Genomic DNA, 14190 nt, shown 5'->3' on the forward strand with positions numbered 1-14190 from the left:
CTAGACAGTGTATTAAAAAGCAGAGACATCACTTTGCTGACAGAAGTCCATATAGTCAAAGCGATAGTTTTCCTGTAGTTATGTAGAGATATGAGAACTGGACCGTAAAGAAGGCTGAGCGCCAAAGACTAGATGCCTTTGAACTGTTGTGCTGGAGAAGACTCTTGAGAGTCCCTTGGCTAGCAAGATCAAACCAGTCAATCCTAAAGGAAATCAACCCTGAATATTCACTGGAAGGACTGAGGCTGAAAATGAAGCTTCAACATGTTGGCCACCTGATGTAAGGGGCCATCTCATTGGAAAAGACTCTGATGCTGGGAAAAATGGAGGGCAGGAGGAGAAGGGGGCAACAGAGGATGGCATCACTGATTCAATGGGTATGAGTTTGAACTAACTCAGAGAGACAGTGAAGGACAGGGAAGCCTGCCGTGTTGCAGTCTGTGGGATTGCAAAGAGCTGGACACGTCTTAGCAACTGAACAACAAGCATAAATGAAGAAACTATGATTTGTACTTAACATTGCTAACCTGGTGCCAGGCACATACTTGGCACTCAAAAAACATACACTGAATATATAACTGAAGAGCTATCTATCCCTTCTATGAGCGGCCATCCCTTTGTGTTTTGCAAAACGTTTGCCCTGCCACACACAAGGAGGAGTTCTCAATGGACTTTCCACTGAAAAAGAAAACCTTAAGTTGGTTTAACTGTTCCTCACACTGTGCTGACAATGCTAGGCGAGGAAATTAACAATTAGCCTCAGGATTTTAATAATATATATCAAGCCATTCGAGCTGCTTTTTATAAAAGCTCTGGGAATTTACCATTTAAAAACATTTTACCCCGGTTTTGCTAAATAACCTGGGCAAATGCACCAGCTTTTACAACTTGAAATTATATTAATTCAAAATATATGTATAAGGGCCTATGCTTTGCAAAGCACTGCAGAACTAGGTATGAAAGTGGGTGGGATATAAATGATGACTAAACTGGGAACCCTGTTCTCAGAGAGTTTCTTCCACTACTCTTTCTGAAAGGTCTTCAGTTTTTCAGAACCTAGTGATTTTTTTTAGAGATCTATGCAGCTGAAATCTTTTCAGATACTATCAAAAGGACTCTTCTCTAGATCTAATTGAGCATAAAGCAATTCGAAGCAACAAACAATTATTAAGCAGTTACTATATTCAAAGAAGTATAAAATCAGGTCAGCCTACTTTGCCAGGTTTATTCTTACTGTATCATACATCTAGGGGGGAAAAGAGAGAAGCACATTGAAGGAAAACATTCATGACATTAAGTTTTCCCCTCTTGCATTTGAACATCATAACTCGTCCAAAAGCCACTCTGACAAAAAGTCATCCGTATGAAATAATCTAAGAAAATGACTTTTTAATAGGCACTCTTCTCTTTCAGGTGGACAAACATTTTAAGGAAAAAAGCAGACATGCTTTCTCTGTCTCATGCCTCTCTCTCTCTTACAGCACTTTCTAAAACAAATGCTCACCAGTCTAGGTTTGACGCAGGATACAGGATGCTTGGGGCTGGTGCACTGGGATGACCCAGAGAAATGGTATGGGGAGGGAAGTGGGAGGGGGGTTCAGAATTGGGAACTCATGTACACCCGTGGTGGATTCATGTTGATGTATGGCAAAACCAATACAGAATTGTAAAGTAAAATAAAGTAAAAAAAAAAATTTTTTTTAATAAAACAAATGTTCTGTTAAAAGGCTAATTAACTGACTGCATTTATACTGACAGAATCAGAAATCTTGACCCTCCTACTAACAGTGATTCCTGCAACAGTGATAAATGCTGCTTTACAAAAATATACCTTGACAGAAAGCCGAAAGACAACGGTGGAGGAATGCATATCGCATTCTGGTCCAGGAACCTTGCAGCTGGCAGCACAGCTGGGTTTAATTGTGCAGAAGGTCTCTTGGGCTGCAACTGCTTCATTGCTGCTGCTGCTAAGTCGCTTCAGCCGTGTCCGACTCTGTGCGACCCCATAGACGGCAGCCCACCAGGCTCCCCTGTCCCTGGGATTCTCCAGGCAAGAACACTGGAGTGGGTTGCAATTGCCTTCTCCAACTGCTTCATTATCAGGATTTAAAGAAAAGGCCTCCCAGCACCAACACGCAGCGTTCTGGTCTCTACAGTTTCATCACTTTCCCTTTGGCACCCAGTTCCTACCATGAATGCAGGCACTGTGAGAGCGCTTGCCACACTTTTCCCTGAGCTCGGTGAAACGACGCTTCATCCGCACTGTGTGAGGAGCAGTTTTCTAGATACTATGATTTCAGGGGAATAAGAATATATCCTGGGTTAAGAAGTACCTGAAAAAGTCCACCCCACTACTTCATGCCTCTCTCTCTTTGGCTATCTGTTCTGTTTTCCTGCTACAAAAATACCCATTATAAAGCCACTCCTGGCCCAGGACAACACTGGGTTTATCAGGCAGGGACCAGTTTTGGCTTATGTGCATGCTCAGGGTTTGCTGATTTATAAGAGAGATGCCTTCAAAGCAAAAAGATAAAAGTGGTTGTCACAGTGTAAAAAACACAGGTTTCCCTTGAACAACATGGGTTTGAACTACATGGATCCACTTACACACTGATTTCTGCAATACTAAATACTACCATAGTACATGACCCATGGTCAGTTGAATCCACAAATGAGGAACTTTGAATAAAGAGGAACCGTGTACACAGATACTACTATAAATTACACATGGATTTTGAGGGCACAAAGGGTCAACATCCCAACCCGTGTTGTCAATGGTCAGCTGTATTTTCTAAATAAGCAAGCTAATATAAAGACTGACTCTAAAAACCAAACCCTCATTTTGTTTTATTTATAAGAGATATATTAACATCTTATAAATACAAAAAATGTTTGATGGGTAGTGAGCATTTACAGGATGCTATATAGTAAATACGGAGAAGGCAATGGCACCCCACTCCAGTACTCTTGCCTGGAAAATCCCATGGATGGAGGAGCCTGGTGGGCTGCAGTCCATGGGGTCTCAAAGAGTCAGGCACGACTGAGCGACTTCACTTTCACTTTTCACTTTCATGCATTGGAGAAGGAAATGGCAACCCACTCCAGAATTCTTGCCTGGAGAATCCCAGGGACAGAGGAGCCTAGTGGGCTGCCGTCTATGGGATTGCACAGAGTCGGACACAACTGAAGCGACTTAGCAGCAGCAGCAGCAGCAGCATATAGTAAATAACACCCTGCTTGTTACTAGATTTTGGACAAAGGATTGCACATAAAAGCTAAAAGTATCTTAGCACATGACTTCTTATAATTATAGAAAAAGACATTTATGTAATGACTTTAAAATCACAGCCTGCTTTGATCCAATGCTGTATATTAACCTGAAATAAAATATTTTTAGAGTGTTATTAAAAGACAGTGCTGGAGATGAAGGAAAATAGGGAGAAGAGTTAAAGGATATATGAACAGGGCTGCACATGGATGTTCTATTTAGACCTGCTTCCTAGAGCAAGGGCTGATACATCAACAGCATCATCATAATTTCACAAAGCAAAATGATAAGGTAATGAGTTCTCCAGACATACAATGGAATCCATGGCTCTCCTAGTCCTTGAAATCTAAATACGTATACATTTATGGTGGTACAATTTATACTGAAAGTAATTTTCTAGAAGAGAAAAAACCCTATAATGATGAGGAAAAAATTATTCTCAGACAAAATATATTAATGCTGTAATTAAAATGTATAATTCGTGCAGACGAATTATAATGTATAATCTAGGTCAGTGGTTCCCATAGTGTGGTTAGTCCTTAGACCAGCAACAGCAGCCTCACCATGACACAGGAACTTGTTACAAATGAGTAAGGCCCATCTCAGGCCTCCTAACTGGCCCTACAATACACTGTTTTAACAAGAATGTAATGGGATTCTGATATAAACAATACTGTGGAGAGTGAAAGAATCAGACAGAAGCGACAACTTGCACAGATGACAGAGATCTAGGCAGAAGTAAGGATAAACACTGAAGCTGACTGCAGAGTCTGCACTTCAGATCTTAGAAGAAAATTTCAAACTTTTTTTTTTTTTTTTGAAGGTCATGTCTGACTTTTTGTGACCCCATGGACTACAGCCTGCCAGGTTCCTCCATGGAATTTACCGGGCAAGAATACAGGAGTGGGGAGCCATTCCCTTCTCCAGGGGATCTTCCCAAACCAGGGATCATACCTGGGTCTCCTGAATTGCAGGCAGATTCTTATCATCTGAGCCACCAGTACAGGGTTATCTAATCTAATAACCTAGTGCAGCAGGGTCACAGTGTGGAGGGGAATCTGGGTAGAATCTCTGGCTAGGAGGCAGGTATTTATTAGTTTGGAGCATCTCCTTAGGTCCGACAGGAATGAGAAGCACAGAGGAGGAGAAGGAACAAGGATGGAGCCCGCAGAACAGGGCTGGAATTGCTGCTCCTCCATTTAAAGGGCTGAAAATCCACAGATAACATCACTGAGCTTAAAGAAGGCAGCATCTGGAAGCACCGGGAGGGCACTCCCTGAGCAGGACATACCTGCCAGCTTCTGCTCATTTCTTAAGGCTCAGATGTCTAAACCCCATATAGTTCACTTGCTCTTTTGCTTCTACTTCAGTGAGAAAGCGGATGAAGAAAGGGAGATAAACATCCCCAAGATGGAAGGAGAAGGACCAAGGGCCAGCCCCTGGAATGAGCAGGGGTGATGCCACAGGCACTTCCTCCACTTCTGAAACCCTTCTTCTGTTTGCCAGGTGGAAGACAGCAGGTGAAAGGGATTTAGTAACCAGAGCTCATCTTCAGTAATGAGAATTATTGGAACAATAGTAAGAACAAGAACTATCCCCACCAGGCATTGCCACGGCTCTCATTCCCCGAAACCCTCCGAAGTAAGCACTGCCATCCTCACTTTAAGGAGGCTGACACCCTCCCTGTCCAAGTCTTATTAAGGCCAAGATTAAAGCCCAGGGCCATTTGGCTGAAAAAGCCCATGTTTTTCCATCTGGCTACTGTGCCACAGCCCCTGGACATTTTGGTATAAAAAATTCTGTAAACAAAACTATGAAATGGGTAGCTTGTCTCCAGAGCCACCACTTCCTCAGAAGCTCAGGCTCACTTGGTCTTTTCTGTCAAACTCTGCACTCAGGAATATATCTGACAAACTGAGGGACAGTAGCGATTTCCATTTCAAACTGTTTGGCTTGGAATGAGAGTATTTGTGAAAAATATTATTCTAAAAACTGGAGCAACTATTTAATTGTGAGAATTACTATTTGTAAATATGATCAGTTAAAAAATATTTTCCTTGACATTGCCACTGTCTAACATCTAAATGAACAACTCTGCTGCGCATCTTAAAGCTTAAATACTCAATAGAAGAGGAAGAAAGGTGTTTAAAAATTATGTCAGACTGCACTTTCAATTATATTTGGGTCTCTAAAAGTATCAGAAAACCCTTGCAAGCCTATAATGCTTACAGAAGCAACTGATAAGCTATTCAAAACTACAGTGCTGCTTAGAAAACCTCCGTATCAGTGAACTAAACAGTAACTTGTCGATAGTTGCAACACTGCCCAATTTACTTCCAGATAGATTCACTTAGTCAGGTAATCTGGTTTCTCACTACAAAATAAAGACAAAATATATGTTCCATGTACAAAACTTCTGCAAGAAATATCTGCAACACTTCACATTAATGAATTACCGTGGTGGTGCTGAGTGCTCTTTCACTCAGTCCTGTCCAACTCTTTTGCGAACTTATGGACTCTACAACCCACCAGGCTCCTCTGTTCATGGGCTTTGTCCAGTCAAGGATACTGGAGTGGGTTGCCATTTTCTCCTCTAGGGGATCTTCCCAACCCAGGGACTGAACCTGTGTCTTCTGCATTTCCAGTATTTGGCAGGTAAATTCTTTACCAATGAGCCACCTAGGAAGCCTATAAATTCCCTTATGCCCAACTATCATGTTGTGGTGAATCTTTCAGCTAAGAACTAGTAGTTGAAATTAAATCATTCATCTCTTCCAAATGTTATAGTTCTCAATCTTCTGATCCCTGCATAGCTACCAATAGAGCACACGAATAAAGACACCCTAAAAAATTATTTGTAGGTGATGGTATCCAAAATTAAGAACCAACTATAAAATATACAGATTAAATTATACTTACTTAAAAGAGGACAATTTAATCAATATAATAGATATAATGCTATCTCTAGCTTTATATTTCAAGAAATAATTTATAAGCAACATACTATTTAAATAGCCTTCAGTTCAGTCGCTCAGACGTGTCTGGCTCTTTGCGACCCCATGAATCACAGCACACCAGGCCTCCCTATCCATCACCATATCCCGGAGTTCACTCAGACTCGCGTTCATCGAGTCAGTGATGCCATCCAGCCATCTCATCCTCGGTCGTCCCCTTCTTCTCCTGCCTTCAATCCCTCCCAGCATCAGGGTATTTTCCAATGACTCAACTCTTCACCTGAGGTGGCCAAACACTGGAGTTTCAGCTTTAGCATCATCCCTTCCAAAGAAATCCCAGGGCTGATCTCCTTCAGAATGGACTGGGTGGATCTCCCTGCAGTCCCAGGGACTCTCAAGAGTCTTCTCCAACACCACAGTTCAAAAGCATCAATTCTTCGGCACTCAGCCTTCTTCACAGTCCAACTCTCACATCCATACATGACCACAGCAAAAACCATAGCCTCGACTAGACGGACCTTCGTTGGCAAAGTAACGTCTCTGCTTTTCAATATGCTATCTAGGTTGGTCATAATTTTTCTTCCAAGGAGTAAGCGTCTTTTAATTGCATGGCTGCAGTCACCATCTGCAGTGATTTTGGAGCCCCCCAAAATAAAGTCTGACACTATTTCCACTGTTTCCCCATCTATTTCCCATGAAGTGATGGGACCGGATGCCATGATCTTCATTTTCTGAATGTTGAGCTTTAGGCCAACTTTTTCACTCTCTTCTTTTACTTTCATCAAGAGGCTTTTTAGTTCCTCTTCACTTTCTGCCATAAGGGTGGTGTCATCTGCATATCTGAGGTTATTGAGATTTCTCCCAGCAATCTTGATTCCAGCTTGTGTTTCTTCCAGTCCAGCGTTTCTCATGATGTACTCTGCATAGAAGTTAAATAAGTAGGGTGACAATATACAGCCTTGAAATACTCCTTTTCCTATCTGGAACCAGTCTGTTGTTCCATGTCCAGTTCTAACTGTTGCTTCCTGACCTGCATACAGATTTCTCAAGAGGCAGGTCAGGTGGTCTGGTATTCCCATCTCTTTAAGAATTTTCCACAATTTCTTGTGATCCACACAGTCAAAGGATTTGGCATAGTCAATAAAGCAGAAACAGATGTTTTCCTGGAACTCTCTTGCTTTTTCCATGATCCAGCGGATGTTGGCAATTTGATCTCTGGTTCCTCTGCCTTTTCCAAAACCAGCTTGAACATCAGGGAGTTCACAGTTCACGTATTGCTGCAGCCTGGCTTGGAGAATTTTGAGCATTACTTTACTAGCATGTGAGATGAGTGCAGTTGTGTGGTAGTTTGAGCATTCTTTGGCATTGCCTTTCTTTGGGATTGGAATGAAAACTGACCTTTTCCAGTCCTGTGGCCACTGCTGAGTTTTCCAAATTTGCTGGCATATTGAGTGCAGCACTTTCACAGCATCATCTTTCAGGATTTGAAATAGCTCTACTGGAATGCCATCACCTCCACTAGCTTTGTTCGTAGTGATGCTTTCTAAGGCCCACTTGACTGCACATTTCAGATGTCTGGCTCTAGATGAGTGATCACACCATCGTGATTATCCGGGTCGTGAAGATCCTTTTTGTACAGTTCTTCTGTGTATTCTTGCCATCTCCTCTTAATATCTTCTGCTTCTGTTAGGTCCATACCATTTCTGTCCTTTATCGAACCCATCTTTGCATGAAATGTTCCCTTGGTATCTAATTTTCTTGAAGAGATCTCTAGTCTTTCCCATTCTGTTCTTTTCCTCTATTTCTTTGCATTGATCGCTGAAGTAGGCTTTCTTATCTCTTCTTGCTATTCTCTGGAACTCTGCATTCAGATGCTTATATTTTTCCCTTTCTCTTGGTTTTTCACTTCTCTTCTTTTCACAGCTATTTGTAAGGCCTCCCCAGATAGCCATTTTGCTTTTTTGCATTTCTTTTCCATGGGGATGGTCTTGATCCCTGCCTCCTGTACAATGTCATGAACCTCAGTCCACAGTTCATCAGGCACTCTATCTATCAGATCTAGGCCCTTAAATCTATTTCTCACTTCCACTGTATAATCATAAGGGATTTGATTTAGGTCATACCTGAATGGTCTGGCAGTTTTCCCTGCTTTCTTCAATTTAAGTCTGAATTTGGGAATAAGGAGTTCATGATCTGAGCCACAGTCAGCTCCCGGTCTTGTTTTTGTTGACTGTATAGAGCTTCGCCATCTTTTGCTGCAGAGAATATAATCAGTCTGATTTTGGTGTCGATCATCTGGTGATGTCCATGTGTAGAGTCTTCTCTTGTGTTGTTGGAAGAGGGTGTTTGCTATGACCAGTGCATTTTCTTGGCAAAACTCTATTAGTCTTTGCCCTGCTTCATTCCGTATTCCAAGGCCAAATTTGCCTGTTACTCCAGGTGTTTCTTGACTTCCTACTTTTGCATTCCAGTCCCCTATAATGAAAAGGACATCTTTTTTGGATGTTAGTTCTAAAGGTCCATCACCATAATTTCCCATATTTGCTGCAACCCTGGATCAGTCTGTTAGCCCCAGTGACTGTGGTCCCATAACTCAGCCTAGAGATTCATTCACTCTTGGGGAAGGCAGCTTTCCTTTTCCATATGTAGTAATAAGGAAAGGCTTCTAGGTGACTCAATGAGAACTACATGTAAAAAGACACTGTTTGGCTCCTCAGTTTTATTCTTCTCTCATAACCTGATCTGCTCCCAAGTGGGTTAATCTAATGCATCTGTTGCACAATGTCTCTTTCCCCACCCCGCCTCCCCCAGACCTTCCTCTGTGAGGGAGTTCTGGCAAAGGACAGAATGAACAACAGGGAGGATCTCATGACCCTGTCCTTGGCCTCTGGCTCTTTCTTATCTCTGTTCAACTTTTTATCTTATCTGTATCCCTCCCCAGGACCGTTTCCCTAATTTAAAAGAATGTCTGTACAAATGGTGCAATGAAAATGCCTTTCACACCCCTAGCCTGGCAATAAAGCCCCTCTGCAGTCCAACCAAATGAGGGTCATACCCTCCCAAGCCATCTTAATAAAGCAATAGTGCCTGAGCACCACTGGTCCTGTTCACATGCGTATCTGGAACACTCTAGGGACCATTTAGCTCACCAACTGGGTAATGAGCAGTGAGATGATCACCTTTTCTCAATCTTGTATCATTAAGTAGCTATCCTAATTCACTACAAGAACTTGGAATGTTAGGTTACTTAATGGCTACAATGGCATCTGAACACAAATTTGGAATAAACAATGGTTATACTATTAACAATATTGTTATACTCACTGAATCACCTATTTTATGGCAACAATTTCTATTTGATGCATTTCGTTTAATTTTTAACAGTTTTTGAATGACTATCATTTTCCAGGCACTCAGGGTACAAAGGTTATCCACCTTGTTGTCCACCCTTTAAGGCATCCACACCCTAGTAGGGGAGAAAACCATGTGAAAAACCAATAATTAAGATACAATATGTTAGGTGCAATGATAGTTCAGGGCTATAGAAGGTAAAAAGTGGCAGAGATCAGCAGCTTAGCAGGGCTAGACCACTTTCTGCCAATGGGAAATCATCTAAAATTTATCACCTGAAACATGTGAATTTTAATAATCAAAAGACTCCCTTAGTAAATGTACTATTCTTTGGGAGTATTATTGTTATTACCTCCTAGTCAAACTACTAAAAGCTATTTTAGTACACCCCCTATTAGATGTTATTATTTATTTCATCCACATTTAATACTTGAAGGATCTAGTGAAATGGGGGACTTTTTACAGACTTCCTTCCTGGTGGAAGTAAACCTTCAAAAAAAAAAAATTGTTTCTGTGTTCTCTACCACACTGTAATGATAGAGATAAGCCACAGTATGGACACAGTCCAATCTAAACCTCTTGCTCTAAAGGTCATTACTCCTATTGTAGGCAGTGGGTAGTAAATAGCGTGAGTCAGGCACATGCATTTAGAAATCATTCGATTATCAGTGCAGACAATTTCTTCTCTCTACACCAAGACAACATTTTGTAATCAAAAGGCTTTGGATTCTGGCTGATTTCTATCATTAAATCTCTGAAACACAAGTGCTAGTCTCTCAGTCAGGCGCGACTCTTTGCAAGCCATGGACTGTAGCCTGCCAGGCTTCTCTGTCCCTTGGTTTTCCTAGGCAAGAATACTGCCGTGGGTTGCCATTTCTTTCTCCAAGAAGCGGTACAAATGGTGTGACTTGACCGTCATATTAAATCCTCACAATCTTTGAGCTATCAAATGAAGATGGGTGAAATTGTCTCTGCATAGTTTTCAATATGTTGTGCTTAGTCGCTCAGTCGTGTCCAACTCTTTGCGAGCCCGGGGACTGTAGCCCACCAGGCTCCTCTGTCCATAGGCTTCTCCAGGCAAGAATACTGGAGTGGGTTGCCATTCCCTTCTCCAGAAGAACTTCCTGACCCACAGACTGAACCCAGGTCTCCTGCATTACAAGCAGATTCTTACCGGTATGAGCTACAGGGAAGTTCCTTGAATATGCTGCTGCTGCTGCTGCTGCTAAGTCACTTCAGTCGTGCCTGACTCTGTGCGACCCCATAGAAGGCAGCCCACCAGGCTCCCCCGTCCCTGGGATTCTCCAGGCAAGAACACTGGAGTGGGCTGCCATTTCCTTCTCCAATGCATGAAAGTGAAAAGTGAAAGTGAAGTCACTCAGTTGAGTCCGACTCCTAGCGACCCCATGGACTGCAGCCTTCCAGGCTCCTCCATCCATGGGATTTTCCAGGCAAGAGTACTGGAGCGGGGTGCCATCGCCTTCTCCGAATATGCTATAAATGTGTAAATGAGTAAAATGAGTAACAAGAGACGCAGGCATCTTGACAAAATATCTAATTCATAGGAAAACAATCCATGTTTCACCTGGCTGTGCTACAAACTGTGTGGCCTGGATGAGACACTCAGATCCTCTTAATCTCGTATGTGACAAGTGAACGGGTCACTTCCTGTATTTTGAGGTGGAAAAGCGGAGTTGAACTCGACGCTCTCTAGAGTTTCTTTAGGCTCAAACATTGTGAAAGCTTCTGAAAACACGTCTTTTAGACATTTTCTCCACCTTTTTATCCCAGGCTGTGAAAAGAAGTCTCAGTCAAATCATTTCTAGACATCTGGAAAACTTCATCCACTGCCAGTGTGAGACACCAAGGCGGTTAACAATTAAGCTGTTATTAGTGAGTCATGTGCTCTAAGAGGCCACTTGCTGGGCTCTATCATCTTACTGTCACAACTGTGACCTGCAAATAATACAGGCATTTGAGAAACTCCTTAACTTTTAGAACGCTGAGGTACAGTTTATTGCATCAGACAAATCTACTAGAGAAATCTCAATAGAAATGCACGTGTTCCAAAGCATATAAAACCTCACTAGGGTAGGGGTATGAACAAATAAGACCCACCATTCTTCAAAATTCTCCCTATTGAAGAGCTCTGTAAATGGAACACTGAAGTGAAAAAGGCCCTTCACACTTCATAACCTCACAAATTTTCAATACTAATATACTTATCCCTGATGGTTCAGTGGGTAAAGAACCTGTCTGAATGAAGGAGACACAGGAGATGTGGGTTCGACCCCTGGGTTGGAAAGATCTCCTGGAGGAGGAAATGGCAACCCATTCCAATGTTCTTGCCTGGAGAATCCCAGCAATAGAGGAGTCTGGGGGGTCATAGTCCAACAGGATGCAAAAAGTCAGACATGACTGAGCACACACACAATATACTTATCTAGGTTCACACACCTAACACATACTCCTGCCAGATGTGTGTATTTCTGAGTGTGACACCTGTCAGAGCCAAAGCAATACTTGTAAATAAGGAGCTGCTGCTGCTGCTGCTAAGTTGCTTCAGTCGTGTCTGACTCTGTGCGACCCCACAGACGGCAGCCCACCAGGCTCCCCCGTCCCTGGGATTCTCCAGGCAAGAACATCGGAGTGGGTTGCCATTTCCTTCTCCAACGCATGAAAGTGAAAAGAAATAAGGAGCACATATTCAAAAGAATAATTACAAAATGCCCAGAGAAGAAAAAAAGAACAGGGAAGCCCACAAATTGGGTCAAACTGGTGCCAAACTAGAAATCATGGCAAGTCAGAAAACATCTTGGGTAATAACATTATAGGAAATTCCAAAAACCATGCAAAATATGCTTTTAAAGCAAAACAAAGTATCCAGTAACCCAGTTTATCCACATGGCATATGTTCCAAGACCCCCAGTGGATGCTCGAAATCTTAATACTGGACCCTACATATACCAAGCTCTTTCCTACACATACACACCTATGATGAAGCTTAATTTACAAATCAGGCACAGTAGGGTATCAACAATAATGACTAAAAATAAAACAGATCAAAATACACTGCAGTAGACATTATGTGAATGTGGTTTCTCTCAATATCTTATTGGGCTCTACTCTCCCTTCGTGTGATGACACGAGATGAGACACGATCAGATGGAGTAAGGTCAATGACTCGGGCGTTACGATACAGAGTCAGGCTACAGCACGAGGATCATCTGCTCCAGGCGACGCTGGATCGCAGAGCCATGATGATGTCGTTGGCTGGAGGCCAGAAGCAGACCACGTGGACGGATGGGGATTCAAGGCAGCATGGAGCAGGGCCGAGATGGACCATATAAGATATCATACTTCACTACTCAAAACAAGGTACAATTTAAAACTTACACATTGTTGATTTATGGAATTTTCCCATTAATATTTTCATATTATGGTTGATTGAGGATAACTGAGCTACAGATAAGGAGGGCCTACTGTAATGAAGCCATAAGGACACATGCTATTTTACTAAGCATACAATAGTGTTCTGTACTTACCGTTCAAGCTGCTACAATACAGGAAAAATGAACGTCACTAATTCCTTCTTCCGCATAAAGAGGGGAGAGAGTATTCAAACAAAATTTCAAACGAACAGGCAAAATGGCAGTGCTCTGGTTGGGAAAAGATGAAGACTTGAAGGGAGCAGGGCTGTTATGCCCGACATTAGGAATGGCTCAGTTCAGGTAGAGATGAACTTGATTCCGGGACTTTTAGAAGCTATTTCTGAAGTTTGATTTTAGATACTTTTAGGAAGGTGGTAATACATCACACAGTGACTCTGAAAGAGACTAATTAAATTTTCCAAGTGGGCTTGATAATGGCTGAGACAGCCTGAGATTAACCTTTATCCTTTACAGCTGGCGTCAGAAAGAACAACTGCTCTCTCTCTCACCATCTTCAACAGTGGCAATCTAGGGTTTATAGGTCAAAGATCTGGCAAGTTCTCTCTCTTCATGTCACTTGAAATATATCAAAGTGTTATTTATTAAATGTGCTTCTAATGCAGGTGTGAGAGAAATCTACAGGCTATATATCCCAATCACCTTATTTCCCCAAGAGAAAATTCTGCCAGAGATTGTGCTTATGTGACACCTATAGGAGAAATTCTAGCCTGACTCTTCAAGACTCTGGCAGATTTCTTTAAATGTCGTGACCAGAGTTGGAAATGAACACTTTGACTGTTGTTGTGAGTGGCTGCTTTAAGAATTTTAAGAATAGAAACGGCTGCAGTAGAGAAAAACATAGAACAGGCCCTACACTTCTGATAAATGCCATCAGAGGCTGAGTTTCAATCCAGAGTCAACCTGAGGCTGGAAATTCCACCACCACAACAGATATGCATTATGGCTCCTACAGGTTTTGAGACACCTAATTGAAAAAGAAAAGCCAAAGTAAGATGAATAATAGAACACAAGTGTATTTGCTGACAGCTCAGCCAGAAAGAAGAAATCAGGTTTGACTCAGAGAGTAAATAGGTTTTGTTAAAATGTAGTTAATTCCATCTTTTTCATGAAATCACAGTGAGACATGATTTCTTTAAATAGTTTTACTAACTTAAAATCAGCATCC

General features: G+C 42.0%; 1 protein-coding gene across 1 annotated transcript in view; it reads right to left on the reverse strand.

Moving 5' to 3' along the window:
• The window catches only part of UGT8 (UDP glycosyltransferase 8), a 104967-nt gene that overhangs the window by 53308 nt on the left and 37469 nt on the right, over nucleotides 1-14190 (reverse strand). The gene's annotated exons all lie outside the window — the stretch shown is intronic.

This window comes from Ovis canadensis, chromosome 6 (genome assembly GCF_042477335.2).
Source record: "Ovis canadensis isolate MfBH-ARS-UI-01 breed Bighorn chromosome 6, ARS-UI_OviCan_v2, whole genome shotgun sequence".
NCBI classification, from domain to species: Eukaryota; Metazoa; Chordata; class Mammalia; order Artiodactyla; family Bovidae; genus Ovis; species Ovis canadensis.